Raw genomic sequence first — 17,437 nt, 5'->3', positions numbered from 1 at the left:
GATAACAGAGGGAGGCTTTGGTGATTTTTGGAACAGGGATGTCTTTGTGCGGGTCAGTTCAAACCCCTGCTGTGCTGAGAGACTGGGACTGTGTGTGAGAACCTGAGTGAGAGCTTGTTTGTTTTGACACAGAGCCTTCTGACTAAGGACCTTTTATTTAAGTTACAATTTATGAAGACTATTAGCATGTGACTGTGTAGTTTAACGCGGTGCCTTGTTTGGCCCGTGCCGGCTCTTTCTCCTCCTATCGGCATTACTTAAAACTGAGAAAAGTGGGTTGGCTGACTGTAAAGTCTGTATTAGAATTATATCAACGCTTGATGGTGTATTTCTTTCTTTGTTGTAGTAAGCAGAAGAAGACAAGCATTGTACTAAAAAGTTGAAAGGCATGGCATTAAAACATTGTTGCTACTTTACTTTGTACTTTAGGGATAAAAACAGTGCCCCCCCCCCGAGTTAGACCTGGAGCTTATGGAAAATTCAGGGGTTTATGAAGTCCAGATCCATGAGAGAGAGAGAGAGAGAGAGAGAGAGAGAGAGAGAGAGTGCTTTGGCAATACAAGTGCCTATTTATCATGCCAATAAAGCGCTTTTGAATTTGAATTTGAGAGAATGATAGAGAGAGAGAGAGAAAATTAGAGAGAGAGAGAGCGAGACTGCTTTGGCAATACAAGTGCCTATTTATCATGCCAATAAAGCACATTTGAATTTGAGAGAATTCAAATTTGAAGAGAGAGAGAATGATAGAGAGAGAAAGAATGATAGAGAGAGCATTACAGAGAGCGAAAGGAGGATAGCAAGAGAGAAGAGAACGATAGAGAGAAAGCGAGAGAATGATAGAGAGGGAGAGAATGAGAGAGAGGGAGAGAAAAAGAATGAAAGAGAGAGAGTTAGTGCATGTACACAGAGGCATCAGATGTTAGCCAACACTTTCTAAACAGTCTCCCATAATGCTTCTTGCATCGATCCTACATTAGTGCTGCAGTGTAGGCAGCTCTTTGACAGATAATGCTAAAAAGAATGATGAAGTTGGTATACCATTAAATTAGTAACCTGGTCATTCCTTGTAGCTTTACTGGCTGAGGGGAAATCTTAATTAATGTTTATGCTGGATAAAAAAACAAACCTAAACTGTAACTTAGCTGTTGCGTACAATAAAAAAAACAGTAACCTAAACTGTAACTTAGCTGTTGTGTACAGAAAAAAGGGAAACTGTCGAAATTGTTGCATCCACACAACAAAGAACATTTCCTGTTTAGTGGAAGGTGACAAAGCTCAGTGGCATTTCGGAGCCAGCCCCCCAAGGAAAGAACAGCCAACTACAGGAATTCCCCGGCATTTCCTATCCTCTCCGTTTACCCTCCCGTATCCTGTATTCCTCAGTCTCCCCTATTAGACTTCATCCTGTGTAATGTGCTTCATCCTGCAAAGTCAACTTTTCTTATCCTCTCAACACACTGGTGGGCACTTTATATTGTGGGTTTGCAAGGTTTACAAATTCAGAATCCATTATATCATTAGCATTCATTTATTGCTCTATTATTTATGTTTGCTTTTTTTCCTCTCTTGTCTTAGAACTCAACCCGCCTTCAATCTCTGTCTTCTCATCCGCAACATATAGGTTTCTTTTTCTCCCCCGTCTCTAAATCTCTCTCGATCTTGCCCCTTCCCCACTTTCCTCCACCCTGTAGTCATTTCCTGATTGGAATTCCAAGGGAGAAACTGGCCCACTAGAGATCTACGGTCTCTGTCGTCTCATACTGGGGAAGGATGGAGACAGAGAGCCTGTTTTAGTCTCCCTCCTTTGTTTTATGCATGTGTGTAAAAGAGGTTTGTGCTTCTCAGAGTGTTTCTGTAATTAAAGTTTAGAAAAAAATTACGCAATTTTGTATTTGTTGTAACAGTTGTGACTTTCTATGGTCACGTTAGATGCCTGCTTATGCTCATTTGGACTGTAGAGAATTTAGCCAGTCCTGTCTTCCGTGATTTTTAGGATCATGTTTGGGCTGAGGATGCTCTAATTTGCGTGATGACGTAGCGTCATTGTCCGCGCGTCATAAAATCGCGGCGGCAACTGAGGAAAAAACATTTATTGTTTTCGGGTACAGCGTCTTCGTTCAAGCAGCGCTCAAACATCATTCAAATCTGCGTTGAGTTTGTATGGTTTGAAAGAGAGACTGAAGTACAAGATAAAAAAAAAGTAACGTTAACCACCGTCTCTCTGGCTTCCATGCTGCTTTCTACTGTTTATTTCCCTGTTTTCAAACGCGTTCGTGACATCACCAACGTCATGACGTCAAAGATGATGCTACAGAAGATAAAAAAAGAAAGAAAAGCAAACTCATCTGCTGGCAGTCAGACCCGGGTCTGCTGGCACCGTGAAAGGGGTCAGTTGCCTATTTTTGACGGGTTTACCCACGTTTAAAAAACCCGCTTATACACACTAATTTTGGTGTAAAAACAGTAATATATGTGGGCTGTTCACTGGAGCATCACTTAAAGAGGTCATATCATGCCTTTGGGGTTTTCCCCTCTTCTTTACTGTGCTGTATAGCTGGGTGGTGCAAGTAAAACGTCTGCCGTTACAAAGCCCAAGTCCACATCAAAAGAAGTTATTCTCTCCTACAGAAAACACAGAAAACACTGCCTGAAACGCCTAATTTATAGTCCAACATTTTCTTCCAGTACTTATCTGCGTTGCTATGTAACACATTTTCATAATCCCCCCCGTAGAGCGAACTTGTCACAGATTTTGGTGCAACACCGTTGGAGTGTATCGCAGTGTTGAGAAGACGCCTTTCTCTTCGGTGCGAAGGCAAATTTCCTCTGTATGGGCTTCCAAAGGAAGACGAAATGAAGAATCAGAGGTTCAAATTCCCTTTTACCACTATTCCTCAGCAGTACAACCCCAACCTTTTTTTGTCCCCTTTAGGATGGCGTCCTGAATCGGGCACAATTCAATGCTGGATTTTGGATTCGTTCACCTTTCCTAAACAAGAAAGCGCCAGACAACATTGGATGCAGTTTCTATTATCGGGTCAAAAACAGCCATATGCCGATGTGTGTGTTTGTTCACACCACTTTCACAGATGACTCGTTCCTCAACAGAGCCCAGTATGAAGCCAGATTTTTGGCTAGGCTAGTGCTAAAAGACGGGAGTTCCATCTGTAAAGGGCCGTGTTGGGGAGTCAGAAGTGCAAGCTTTCAGTAACGTTATATCACTGAAATGTTTGTCGTGTATTGTTAATCGGACCAAATGGCTTGTGAATACGGTTTCAGTGCAGACAATGGGTGTATACAATTAAGCTGAAGTTATTTAGAAAGCTAATGGTGATTTGCACAAAACAATACAACTGTGCACCGAGCAGTCAAATATATGCCTTTATTTCAGCAGTATCTGCTCAAAATCATTGCATTATTTTCACAACCGCCGAAGATAAATGTCACCATCCCACAAACATATTTTTTTCAAGTAATAAGCAATCAATTATATTTTTTACAACACCAAAATAAGTTATGCTCAAGCAAAGATATGCCAAGCCAAAAGCCTGTCAAACTACGGTCTTCTTGGTAAATGCGTGTACACCTTCTCGCGAAACAGTCTGCTTATAAGTAGTATTATAGGCATTTAATGTACTTCAGCATATGGTGCAGGGAGATACTATACAGTCATTTGGCAACAGCAGAATAACATTTTACTAGCTATGTAACCTTTGTTATTTCTCGACAGTAGAGGTTTTCCACTTAAGTCGGCATTTTAGCGCATTTCCCAAACTGATTAATAGGGGCACATATAAAAACATTTTCATATTTTATCTATAATATACATAATACTTGCCAATGTTGTATCATCTAATCCGAAATATCAGATGCAGACCCCCTTAATTTGAATGTCTGAAAGGAGCTTTCTGACACTATCCAATGTTCTGAACTACACTTCATTTGAAGTACGCAGTAGCCCTTAGGCTACACCTTATGTCAGGTGTCCGAAAACATGCACAAAAATCGGGGCTAATATTATGAATCTAAGCTATTTCCACCTCATAGCACCCCTAAGTCTAATGTATCACTGCTAGCAATATGGATTTGAAATCTCCAAGGTGGATGTGAAAGACAGTTAAGTGTTGTTTTGACTATTATGTGAATCCAGAAATAGATTTTTTTTTTACGATGACTTTTCTTCCACTAGAAGTCTTTATCCGACTTAATATGTTGTTTGTAACTGAACATTAATTTTCTATTTCTTAGTCAGTATGCCACTTGAGTATGGAAAAATGATTTACAACACTTATCTGCATGCTGTGCTTTACCTCTGCCCAATGCCTTTACCAGATTATCTGTGACTAATTACTAGACAAAGATAGGATGACTAGCCTATTTTTTTTTCATTTCATTGCGGTTATGTATTTTGTGTCCTACTGTGTTGATAATCAAACGTTTTACATTCGATGGCTATACACATGACATTTTGAAATGAATCCAAATCACTTTTTACGTCAGACTGACTACCAAAATGGCTGTATAATAAATGCATAATTTATATCAGCCAGTAATTAATAATCATTAATTGATTCAAGATGGAAAATGAGAGGATATTGCATCACCATGATACAGCAGTGGGTACCCATATATGGGTTTATCGTCTCACTTTCTGTCTTAGAAGGCATCTGTAAGAAGCTGTACACATGAAGAAAGGGCATCCATGTCTTATTGATGGACTGTGTAGAATTGCTAATAACAGTGTATGGAGGACATTGTATTTAAAGCTAGTGTAGGCAATTTATTGTAGATGCATTTTTTTGTTATTTAATGAAGTTGTCTTTACATCCCGACAGCTACCAATAAATAAAATGCTCTGACAAAAACAAAGAAAACAATCCGGCATCTGTGGCTGTAGCAGGCCTGTAATAAGCCCGTTCAATCATTTAATTCAGTCCGCATGAAATGATTGACTGGCCTACCTGCCTGTATACATACCTACCCGCCTACCTGTGCGCACTGTGCCCGTGCACTCATTGCGCGAGAGTAGAGTCTTCCACTAGGCTAGGTAAGGCTAAAGCTAGCGAGCTAGTCGCACAAGAGTGGCAGAGAAATTGCAGCCAAAATTTCCACTTTCACCTACATCTACAACAGCTTGCACTGCTAAACAAAGCAAGAAAATAAAGACAGAAGTAGAAAAGCTACGACCAAAAACAGGTTGGATAAAGCAAGAGGTCAAACCAGAGTCCGCATCTGTATGGCTTTTCAACGGTGGTGAGACCTGAGAGAGTTGAAGGGCCTGAAAAGATGGATATGGTTAAAGCTGGAAGTTACGGTTAGTGATGAAAACAATGCACTGCGCCCCTCTCCCCAGTGCTGCCTCGTGGACTGACTCGTCCTCCAGCATTAGGCAGGCAGTGCACGTTCATGTGTTTCGGGGGAGTGGGTTTGGAGGGAAGCCTGAAGGGAGGGACTGGGATTTTTTCGGTTGGATAGTTTCAAAAGCTAGGTTACTCCTGCTGCTTCCTCCAAAGTTGCATATGCCAGCTTTATTTTGTTCTAGTTTTTGGGGGAAAAAAATAGTTGTTGGACCCACTGAGAGAAAGATGGAGGTGATTGTATTGTGCAGGCCGCAATAATCAGATATCATGCCATCAGTGTAGTGAAGGCTATGAACACCTATGCATTATTTGGCAGAAGAATGTGTTGCCTTTGCAGGTAACTCCAAAAGAACACAGATAAGATCAGGAGTCATTGCTACTTTAAACAGCCTTGAAGGCATTACAGATACTCAATGGCTTGGGGAAGTATTGAGCAGAATTTCACCGGGACAATTGTTGTACACCTAAAGACAGATTTTTATTTGGCTATTGTGTTTTCTTCCTATCCTGGGAAGTTTCTTTACATTAGGTTATTTTTCAGGGATATTTTTCCCCTTCATAGGACATTGTGATGAAAATTTTCAAACAATTTTCAAATACACATTTGAAGTAGGTCATCATCTGCTAGATAATTGATAGAGGCGGCACGGTGGTGCAGTGGTTAGCGCGGTCGCCTCACAACAAGAAGGTCCTGGGTTCGAGCCCCGGGATAGTCCGACCTTTGGGGTCGTCCCGGGTCGTCCTCTGTGTGGAGTTTGCATGTTCTCCCCGTGTCGGTATAGGTTTCCACCGGGTGCTTCAGTTTCCGCCCACAGCCCAAAGACATGCAGGTCAGGTGAATCGGCTGTGCTAAATTGTCCCTAGGTGTGAACGTGTGTGTGATGTCCCTGTGATGGACTGGTGGCCTGTACAGGGTGTCTCCCTGCCTGCCGTCCAATGACCGCTGGGATAGGCTCCAGCATCCCGTGACCCCAGTTGGGATAAGCGGCTTGGATAATGGATGGATTTTCAAATTCATATTTGAAGTAGGTCATCATCTGCAAGTTAAATGATAGAGGTGTAATGCAATACCTGCCAGACAAGAGACAGGGATGGCGCAAACTTAAGCACAATGGACCTTGCAGCTAATATTGGATCAAGGAGCCACTGTAAATGGAAACGATTGATTTAAATAATAACGGGTTATTTTTCATGCACCATTTGCTCTGCAACTTAACCCCCTGATTAGTAGTGGCATTCATTCTACTTTAGTTGTCCAGGTTTCGAGGTGTTTGTATAGGGACACACAGCCGAAAGGTTGGTGAATCAGAGGGGTTTGTTTTGACTTATTTCTAATTGCAGCAAAGTCAAATTTGCTTTGACACACATATGTACTAACACCCACTCCAGTGAAACCACTTTTCTTTTTTTTCTCCCCAATTGAATTTTGCCAACTACCCCACTCTTCCAAGCCATCCTGGTCGCTGCTCCACTCCCTCTGCTGATCCGGGGAGGGCTGCAGACTACCACATGCCTCCGCCGATACATGTGGAGTCGCCAGCCGCTTCTTTTCACCTGACAGTGAGGAGTTTTGCTAGGGGGATATAGCACGTGGGAAGTTCACGCTACTCCCCCCAGTTCCCCCTCCCCCCGGAACAGGCGCCCCGACCGACCAGGACACATACCCACATCCAGCTTCCCACCTGCAGACACGGCCAATTATGTCTGTAGGGACACCCGACCACACCGGAGATAACACGGGGATTCAAACCAGCGATCCCCATGTTGGTAGGCAACGGAATAGACCCCTATGCTACCGGATTCCCGCAAACCACAACATGTTAATGATAAACGTCATGCCTGATCAGCTTTGTAGCTGTTTTGATCAGACCTGAGCCCATTTTCTCATCTGTTGACAAAAGAAAAACAGCAGGTATTGTATCAGCTTGCTGCGGAGAATAGGGAGCAGGTTTGGTAAACCCGGACACACAAAGCTGAATATGCTTTTCAAGCAAGAGTGAAAAGTTGGTCTACAGGTCTGTAGTAAAGAAAATATGTGACAACATTTGCTAATCTAATCACATGTTTTCTTGTGGATTTGTGAAAAGCAGAAAGATAAAAATCTTGTGAGCCATTTGGTCTCTATAAATACTTGGTGTGAGAAAGCATTCACGTGCATCATGTCTGCTTGCACATGGTTGCCTTTGGAGTCTGATAGAAATGCATCTCATCCCCTCATCTATTCTGTTCTATATACTGGGCAAGATACCAAGTCACTGCTGAGGACTGGAGAGAGTCAACTTTAGTGATATTGTGGTGGCCTCCCTGCTGTCCTCAGGTAATGTCATTCTTAGGGCTTAATCAGATTGTGGTTTTTCACGTGCATAGTAAAAAAAAAATTCTAATATGCTTTGGATTGGTTTTCTGTCGAGTATGATGCCTTTAGGATTAGGGTCAGCTTTTAAGAAGTAGAGAACATGATGCACACCAGTAAACAGGTGGCTTATCTCATACAGGTGGTGAGTGAGGTACCCAAAGGGGGAGGACTTCAGTTTAGGATTTAACGGATTAAGATTCGGATTTTTATAGGTGACGTGGGTGCAATGATGTAGGTGTTTTGCTGGATCATGACATTTAAGGAGATGCTTCACCAAGCAAAGTTCTCCATTTTCCAGTAGTGTCATGGATCCACACCTGTTTGGATTGAGGGGCTCTTCTGTCTTTTCTTAATAAGAAAAGAAGACTGCTTTTTTCTTTTCGTTTTTCTTTTGGTACTTCTAGAAATGTAGCTACTCTGCTTTCATTTGCATGACCCATGAATAGAGTTGGGGAGGGGAATGTAACGTTGAACCAGTTTGTCTTGTAGTAACATTGGTTTCCATTCATCATGACCAAACGAACCAACACCCACCTCAGTTATGTACCCAGAGACCAAACAAAGCAGCCGTGTCATACAAGGTGTGACTTGTGCTCCACATGCAACAGAAACTCTGATTTTTATAGCAAGTTCAGTGTGTCCTGAGTTTCCAAGAAGTTTCGCCTCCTCTTTATGCAGCCATTGGTTTGTCAAGATACATAGAGCCTCATAAAATCCACTTTATTTTTTCTTGAATTCCATTTCATTTTTTCCCAATTTTGGATTTTTCTGGATTTTTTTTTGATTCTCGTTTTATTTCCTATTTGCATAATGTTTCTAGTTTTTACTTATATTTCACATTTCTTATTCATAATGAAATTATTAAATTATTATTTATTAAAATGGTTATTAACTATAATTAAGTATTAATATAAACAAACAAACAATTAAAAACATTTTATTAAAAAAATCAAAATGCTTCAAAAATGTAAAATGCTTGCTGGACTTAACACATTTTGTATCAAAAAGAACAAGCTCAATATTTGACTAAAATATTTTGAAATATATATATATATATATATATATATATATATATATATATATATAAAGCAAGAGGGTATGTTTGTATGTTCACTTAAAACTCAAAAAATACTCGTTGTAGAACAAAAGGAAAGGTATCTTTAGAATCAGCACTTTCCAAGGATTGCACAGTTCGAAAAATATTTCAAAAACCAAGTAAAAAATGTGATTTATTTGCAAAATTGAGTTTATTTTGTGGCGATTTGCGGCGATTAATACACACTTTGGCAAAGAAGCTTGGTGAATGGATTGAAAATTATGACATTTGATAATATTTGTTCATAAGATTTGTTTATTCGACATTTGTTTATCACATGTATCATATCATGAATTATCCTATATTTCATCATCGATTATATCCTAAAGATCAGATTGTGTTGGTTGTTTTGGTGGGAACATTTTCCCTGGGCAAGTCCGGGTACCTCTGCTAGTATTTTGAATATTTGACTGGACAAGGAATGATATTCGTAACAGTCATTTAAATGTGAAATAATTGATGCTGTTCAGCTATTCAAGGATGCCGTAAGGAAGGTCCTACTATAGCGGGGCATTAATAGCTGTGCTTGTGTGTGTCTGCATACATTGCGAGGAAAAACAGGAAAAAAATGCCAAAGTGGCAAGAAGAAAATTGTAACACTATACCGGTGTCTAAAAAATTGGAAAAAACGTGCCCTCAGCAAAATACAGACCAGAATTTCTTTCCTTGCAGCGTCTATATTTGTTCTATTTTTCCCCACAGCAACAAATCACATGTGCTTGATAACACACACAGACAAGCACGGGCACATCTATTCTCACCCTGTCATAATGAACTACTGAAATCTTGAATGGTCAAGCAGCACGTGTCAATATTTGTGGAGTAATCCGCCTCCCATTTTCATGCTATCTTCATGTATATGGGAATTCACATTTTGTTCTAGATATTGCGATTCCATCCGCAATTTCCACAAAATTGAAAATATGATCCCATGGATGAGTATTAACCTTCAGACATCTTCAAAGTGTGGGTCTTTGGGGCGTCCGGTTGACGTGGCGATCTATTCCGTTGGCTACCAACAAAGGGATCAGCGGTTCAAATCCCTGCGTTACCTCCGGCTTGGTCAGGCATCCCTACAGACGCAATTGTCCGTGTCTGCAGGTGGGAAGCTAGATGTGGGTATTTGTCCTAGTCGCACTAGCCTGGTCAACCAGGGCGCCTGTTCCGGGGGGGAGGGGGAACTGGGGAAAATAGCGTGATCCTCCCATGCGCTACGTCCCCCTGGTGAAACTCCCCACTGTCAGGTGAAAACAAGCGGTTGGCGACTCCACATGTATCGGAGGAGGCATGTGGTAGTCTGCAGCCCTCCCCAGATTGGCAGAGGGGGTGGAGTAGCGACCGGGATGGCTCGGAAAAGTGGGGTAATTGGACGGATACAATTGGGGAGTAAAGGGGGGAAAAAAAGATTAATTGAACCCAGCCCTTGCGATGAAATCTCAAATCATACAAAGTTAATTCACCAAAAACATTCTCCAGGTGTAGAGTACATGATTAAAACTTAACTGGAACAGAATCATTATAAACATCAGAGTTGTTGCTCAGTATTGGTCATTTAGTACATTAATGGTTCATGGAATGAGGATATGGTCTCATAAATATATAAACTTGTTTAATATTATTTTGCCTGAAGTAGAAAAATTCCGAGGTCATCCTCTCAGGCTGTAAACATCCTCCTGCAGTAGTTGTCTATTAAATACCTTTCTAAAATGTGTCGGTGACTAATATTGTTCAACCATAACTTGCAGTACTATGCCAAGCATGCTCGCACTTAAAATTCAGGTCAGCATACCAGAACATCCTAAACAAAACAGATGCGACCGTTGTTGTGACAGGGTAAAGGATCAAAACCTACATGAGGAATAAAACTGACAGTCCATTGTGGAGACATGACATCAGCTCGTTCTCAGTGGTTTGTCTGACACGTTTGGTAAATATTTCTGAAATAATCTCAAGCAAACATGAGCAAACAAGGGACAGACTGAGACTGCAGCAGGTCACAGCTGAAGGCGGTGCAGTGCCCCCGTAGCTATAAATAATGTGTCTTCATGGCTCGGCTGAGAGAAGAGTTCAGCGCCTCGGGCTAGTGTATGGTGGGTGTATTATCGTTTATTTAGTCTTTCAAATGATATATCAACAAGAATCGCCGAATTCTACTCGATGTCTGGCAAAACACATGAGTGAAATGCTTTTTTCCTACTTCAGCCCGTTAATCGAGGAGGTTCTCATTAATTTAGAAAGAATTTGCCCCCGCGGGGTTATTTAATGAGTCGAGCGACAGGCATGGGCACAAGTCCATGAATACTGGGATGGCATTCAGCGCTTTACCTGTGCCCCCGTCTCTAGGGTTGGTGATGGTGTCAGGAAGGGCATCCGAGGTAAAATTTTGCCAAATCAGTATGCGGATTGACAAGACCATACCGGATCGGTCGAGGCCCGGGTTAACTCCGGCCACCGTTGGTGCTGTGCCCTCACAGGGTACTGATGGAAACTGTAAAGTCCACTGTGGCGACCCCTGAGAAACTACAGTTTACAGCGCTGGTCGTATTCCGTTATTCAGTTTGTTAACAAATACAATTTGTGATTTAGGCGAAAGAATTAAATTTTGCAGCCAACTCTCCTAACAGATAACATATATTAATACAGTCAACTGCTCTAACAGATAACATATATTTAATACATTTTTATTTTCACTGTCATATTTTTCATTATTTATGTCTGTCCTTTGGAGAATATGTTACTTAAATTAAGCTATAAGTCGTAACTCCCCCCTGCTCCTTTTCGAACATATAATAATTGTTGGATTCTCATTGAGAATTCTTGTTGAATTCTTCTGGTTTTATTTTTATCATTTATTTATTGCTTTAATTATGCTTGGTGATTTTTGTCTTTTATTTTGCTTGTTCGACATAAAGGCATTTGATTTGATTGGATGTTTTCTAACCCTTGATATTTTTTTCTTCTCAGGTACGAACTCCTGCCTGCCTGACAGTGTGACTCCACACAGACTGACTGACTGACCGAGACTGAAAGGAGCAGATAAACAGACAGATAGGAGGACTGTGGAAGGTGAGCGTAGCAAATAAAGCTATCATTCTTTTTCTGTCTCTACACCCCTCTCTTTCTCTCTCTCTACCTCTCCCTCTACACCCCTCTCCATGCACCCCTTTCTCTACCTCTCTCTCTACACACCTCTCTCTACACACCTCTCTCTACACACCTCTCGCTACCTCTCTCTACACCCCTCTCTCTACCTCTCCCTCTACACCCCTCTCCGTGCACCCCTCTCTCTACCTCTCTCTACACCACTCTCGCTACCTCTCTCTCTACACCCCTCTCACTACCTCTTTATCTACACCCCTCTCTCTACACCCCTCTATCTACCTCTCTCTCTACACCCCTCCCTCTTTCTCGCTCTACCTCTCTCTCTACCTCTTTCTCTCTCTCTCTCTCTCTCTCTCTCTTTTCTCTCTCTCTACACCCCCCCCCCCTCTCTCTCTCTCTCTCTCTCTCCCTCCCTCTCTGCCCCCACCCCACTTCTGACTCAGTGAGGGGGGCTACTAAAGACCACGTGGCTCCTTGTTTACAGAGCTGCTCAATCAGCCAGAAAACAGCAGCAGAGCTGTAGCAGATAGGTCAGTTCACCCCCCCGCTGAGCCCAAGACTGAATGAATAACTGTGTGTATGTATGTGTGTGTGTGTGTGTTTTTGTTTGTGTCTCGGCACTTGTCCATGTGTTTTCTTTTTAGAGTACTGCTGAGGTCATTAAGCTGAACTAAAGATTATTCATTTTTGTTGGCTGTGAAACATGTGTGTTTCTTTGCTGTATTTTCTGCTTGCCAACATTATTGTGTGTGTGGGTCTCAGTTTATTTACTTATAAAATTGTTGCTATTCTTTTTTGGAATTACACAAGAAAGCCAACAAATTGTTTTTGGGTTTTTTTTACATTATCAATACAGTATTGGTACTGATGCTTAGTAAACAACATACAACAGTGAGTAACAAAGATGTAAGAGGAGTAAAATGATGAGAGCCATTTTTAGTCAAAACGGTGTAAAAATGTCTCTGTCCCTTCAGCCACAGAAATAACGCAGATAACCATTTTGTAATTCTGACTGATTTAATCATACATTTTTAAGTTGTTGTCAGAAAATGTGGGTCCATAGTCCAAAAATAAAAGCAGTGTTTGGTATATTTCATGTATATGAGGTTATTCATTTAATAGTTCCGAGTATGGCGGCACGGTGGTGCAGTGGTTAGCGCGGTCGCCTCACAGCAAGAAGATCCTGGGTTCGAGCTCCGGGGTAGTCCAACCTTGGGGGTCGTCCCGGGTTGTCCTCTGTGTAGAGTTTGCATGTTCCCCCCACATCCGTGTGGGTATCCTCCGGGTGCTCCAGTTTCCTCCCACGGTCCAAAGACATGTAGGTCAGGTGACTCGGCCGCACTAAATTGTCCCTAGCTAGTTGTTAATGTGTGTGTGTGTGTGGATGTGTCGGCCCTGTGATGGACTGACGGCCTGTCCAGGGTGTCTCCCCACCTGCTGCCCAATGACTGCTGGGATACTCTCCAGCGACCCTGAGAGCACGATAAGCGGTTTGGATAATGTATTGATGGATGGGTGTTCAGAGTACGCTTACATGGAAAGCACACGTGGACCATGAGAGAGGGCGTTGTTTCTCTACATTCTAAAGGATGGATTGGTTTTTAGTTTGTTTTGGAAGTGTGTGTGAAATTATTAATTTCAACCAGAAGACAGCCTATCTTTGTCCCAGGCTGTTTACATCAAGGAAAAGGGTACGAGTCTCTGGGTCCTCTCCACTCCTCTGCTCCAGGCTCTCTCTCTCTCTCTCTCTCTCTCTCTCTCTCTCTCTCTCTCTCTCTCTCTCTCTCATCAGTTTCATTACTGATTATTAATCTATCCATTTGTCTGTTTTTCCGTCATCTATAGCTGTTTGTATTTCCATCCAGCCCTCTGATTGCCTGTCCCAACATCTGTATATCCCTCTATTTCCGCCCAAATGTCCATCTATGCCTCCGTCTATCATGTAATTACTCACATTTGTCAAGTATATTGTCAATCTATCTTTCAGTTCAGCCACCTTTATTTGTTTATCCATCTGTCTTTTCTCCACCCTTCCTACAAGCTGGCCTGTCTTGTCCATCTATCATCCTTTTAACATTGTACCTACATCATTTGGCCGTTCATCTAGTCTTTATTTCACCTATCCATCAGTCTATCTTCCCCTTCATCTAGCCATCCATCCTTCGGTCCATGTACCCTCTGTTTGTCCATCCATCTCTCTACACCTCTGTTGGTCCATCTACACTCATATACAGCTCTATCATCCATTCATGTATCCCTTTTTCTTTGCATATATCCATCATCTGTTGAACCATCTCTTCATTTGCCCACATGTCAAATAATCCATACCTCCACCCATTGTTGCTTCTAATGACCATCTTTCTCTTGTCTGCACATCCCTCTTCTGTCTGTTAGACCATCCATCATTCTTCTTTCACTCATCTTTCCATTCCGCTAGCCATTTATTGCTGCTCTGTCATATTCGCCTATTTGCTGAAATGTATATCTACCTTTCTATCATCCATCCATTCACCTATCCATCTTTCTATTCCTTTTTCTCTGTCAGTCAGTCTGTCTATCCCACAGCACGCTTGCCATATATTTTTCTACCCTTTTATCAGTTCATCCTGGCTTTTTGTTTCTCTCTGGGGTCCTTTTCTTTTCTATGTACCAGGGTTTCTGTTCAACTGTCCACTGACCTTTCCATCCAGCTGCCTATCTGGGCACCTAGCTAGCCTTTCTGCCCAGCTAGCCACCTTTCTTTCGACTGAACTGTCTGACTGAACACGTCTGTCTATTCAGCCTGTCCATCTCAACATGTCTATTCAACGTGTCCACCATCTATTAGTCCATCTGTCCACCTGTCTATCCACCGCCAGTTTGTCAGTCTGTCCACCTGTCTACCAATCTGTCAACACATTTCCATCTCTGTCCTTCATCATCCTTACCTGCTGCATATCCTTCATCCTTCGTTAGTGTCTAACCTCTCATACGGCTCACCATACGCCTTTTCCTTTGCTTTCGCCACCTCCCTCTTTGCTTTATGCCATATCTCCTTTTACTCCTGTCTGCTTTCTTCATCTCTCAGGACAGACTCTCCGGCCTATCAGACTATCCCACTTCTTCTTCGCCAACCTCTTCCTCTGTATACTTTCCTGTACTTTCTCATTCCACCACTAAGTCTCCTTGTCTTCCTTCCTCTGTCAGAATGACACACCAAGTACCTTCCTAGCTATCTCCCTCACTATTTCTGCAGTAATTGCCCAGCCATCCGGCAACTCTTCACTACCACCCAGTGCCTGTCTTAACTCCTCCCTGAACTCCACACAACAGTCTTCCATCTTCATCTTCCACCATTTGATCCTTGGCTCTGCCTTCACTCTCTTACTCACCATCCGATGCTGCCTAGCTACTCTCTCTCCTGTTACCACCTTGCAGTCTCCACTCTCTTTCAGATTGCACCTCCTTCATAAGATTGTCCACCTGTGTGCACCTTCCTCCACTCTTATTTCACCCTGTGTTCCTCCCTCTTCTTGAAATACATGTTCACCACAGCCATTTCCATCCATTTTGCAAAATCCACCACCATCCGTCCATCCACATTCCTCTCCTTCAGAAGAAGCTATCCATCTCCTCTGTTTCCTTCACCAACATGCCCAAGTCCTCTCCAGTCACCACACTGTCCTCTTTGGGTACACTCTCCATCACTTCATGCAACTCACAAACAATGCTACAGCATTTATATCAAGCTAAATAAGTTAGTAAAGTCACAAACATCACCGAATCGTTGCAGTAGTTGTCATTACGGGCATTACAGAGAGGTTATAAGGCATTCTTTGAATCAGATCATAACTGCTTTGTGTAAATGCCGAAAAACAGATCAATTTCTCTAATCTGGAAATACTAAGTATGTATTTATTCCACATTATCAGGAATCTTAACTGCGAAAACTCAAAATTTTGTGTCCAGGTTGTTGCTTCAGCCAAAAGTAACTTGATAGATTCTTTCCATCATCTTGAGAGCTATTACAAAATCCAACATGCTGACGCAAGTTAGGCTGATAATAGTTTAGGACTTAAGCAGCAATCTGTCCTGGTCCCACTCCATGGTAAAACTAACATCAGGAAAATTGATGTGTGTTTTCAAAAACAGTCTGTCTGTCAAGAGTCTGTGGGACATTACTTGGCAAAAGATATGATTAGGGAAAGAAGATATAGAATCAGCTCTTGTAATTATTTGAAAGCTCTACTGTCAACTCTTAATGTTGAGTACAGTGGTGTACCGTAAAATCCTGTGACCCCCCCCCCAGAGGGAGGGGGCATGGGCCCTTTTGCAATGTAGATGCGGTTAACGTGACAACAGTGAAATTAACTAAAGCGCACACACACACATGCACGCAATAATTATGTGACTTATAGTAAAATGACCACTGTCCAGTGTATAATGCAAGTTCAGTAAGATAGCTAAGTTAGTAGTTAATGTCATCTTCTGATTACTCAACTTGGAATAAAACCCATCACGCAAGCCATGTAACGCTACCCAACATACAGCTCTGTAATAGCAAGCCAAAAACAATCGGTACCATGGCAGTGGGCAAAACCAAACTGTAGACGCTCAACCTAGGCCGAGACAGTTATTTTGGTAGCCAGTATAGAACGAACACACAATTCAATGGACCGTCCATTCATAAACGAGCACAAAAAACAGACACACAAATAGGCATAAGGCTAGGCCAACAGCTTACCCCGAGTTCATTTGATTTCATGATTAATAAATATCCCTAATAGAGTCAAATGTATTCTTTCTTACCTTTAACAGTGACCAAGACGTCCTATCCTCCTTGCATTTCTCTGTGCAAATTCCTTGACAACGTTTGTTAAATCTATCTGGCGAGCACGCTGGCCTTCAGTGCTGAGAATCGCTAGTCCGGAGAGTCTGTCCTGAGACGTTTTGCTTCTCAGATAATTTTTGATGATTTTCAGAGAAAGGAATGGTTAAAAAAAGCTTGAGAGCAGTAGCCACGTCTGTGACACGAGGGCAGAATAGGTGCGTGTCTCAGGAACAGGAGCTCGGTCAGATCTTTAATTGAACCCATTTCAGTGGTTTTTATTTCTGACCTCAGAGTATTTTGAAATGAAAGTAGCTGTGATCGAAAGCCTGATGAGAGGTCGTCCTTGTAGAGTAGGACTAGTGTCTCGGCGAATGCGTGCACCGCATTATAGTTTGCCCATATGAGTTCACTGGGACATAAACAACGGAATCGGAACAATTATGTCAAAGTTGTGCATGCATTTATCTTAAATATTGTAATTGATCAGTGAAAATATTGCTTAATGATTTTCGTGATTGTCATTCAGCCCTATTTTCCCCTCACCTACTCACCAGTCTGTCTACTTGCACACCACTTGTCTGCCTAGCTCCAGCATGTCTCTATGCCCCCTACCCAGCAACTCTGTCCACCAATCTACCATTTTTCAGTCTGTCTTTCTTTCCAACACCTGTCTCTGTATCGATTTATCAATTGATTGACTGTCTAACTTTCCC

The 17,437-nt window shown here is 42.0% G+C and overlaps 1 protein-coding gene across 2 annotated transcripts in view; it reads left to right on the top strand.

Annotated features, from left to right (window-relative positions):
• strbp (spermatid perinuclear RNA binding protein) overlaps positions 1 to 17,437 on the top strand; it is a 141,920-nt gene that overhangs the window by 47,187 nt on the left and 77,296 nt on the right. For both annotated transcript variants that reach the window (XM_056290290.1, XM_056290289.1), the window contains exon 2: positions 11,777 to 11,878. The gene's annotated coding sequence lies outside the window, so the exon portion shown is untranslated. The remainder of the gene's footprint in view (positions 1 to 11,776; positions 11,879 to 17,437) is intronic.

This window comes from Lampris incognitus, chromosome 12 (genome assembly GCF_029633865.1).
Source record: "Lampris incognitus isolate fLamInc1 chromosome 12, fLamInc1.hap2, whole genome shotgun sequence".
In the NCBI taxonomy this organism is placed as follows: domain Eukaryota; kingdom Metazoa; phylum Chordata; class Actinopteri; order Lampriformes; family Lampridae; genus Lampris; species Lampris incognitus.
Note: the sequence above shows the minus strand (reverse complement) of the source record. Positions and strands in the feature narration are given on the sequence as shown.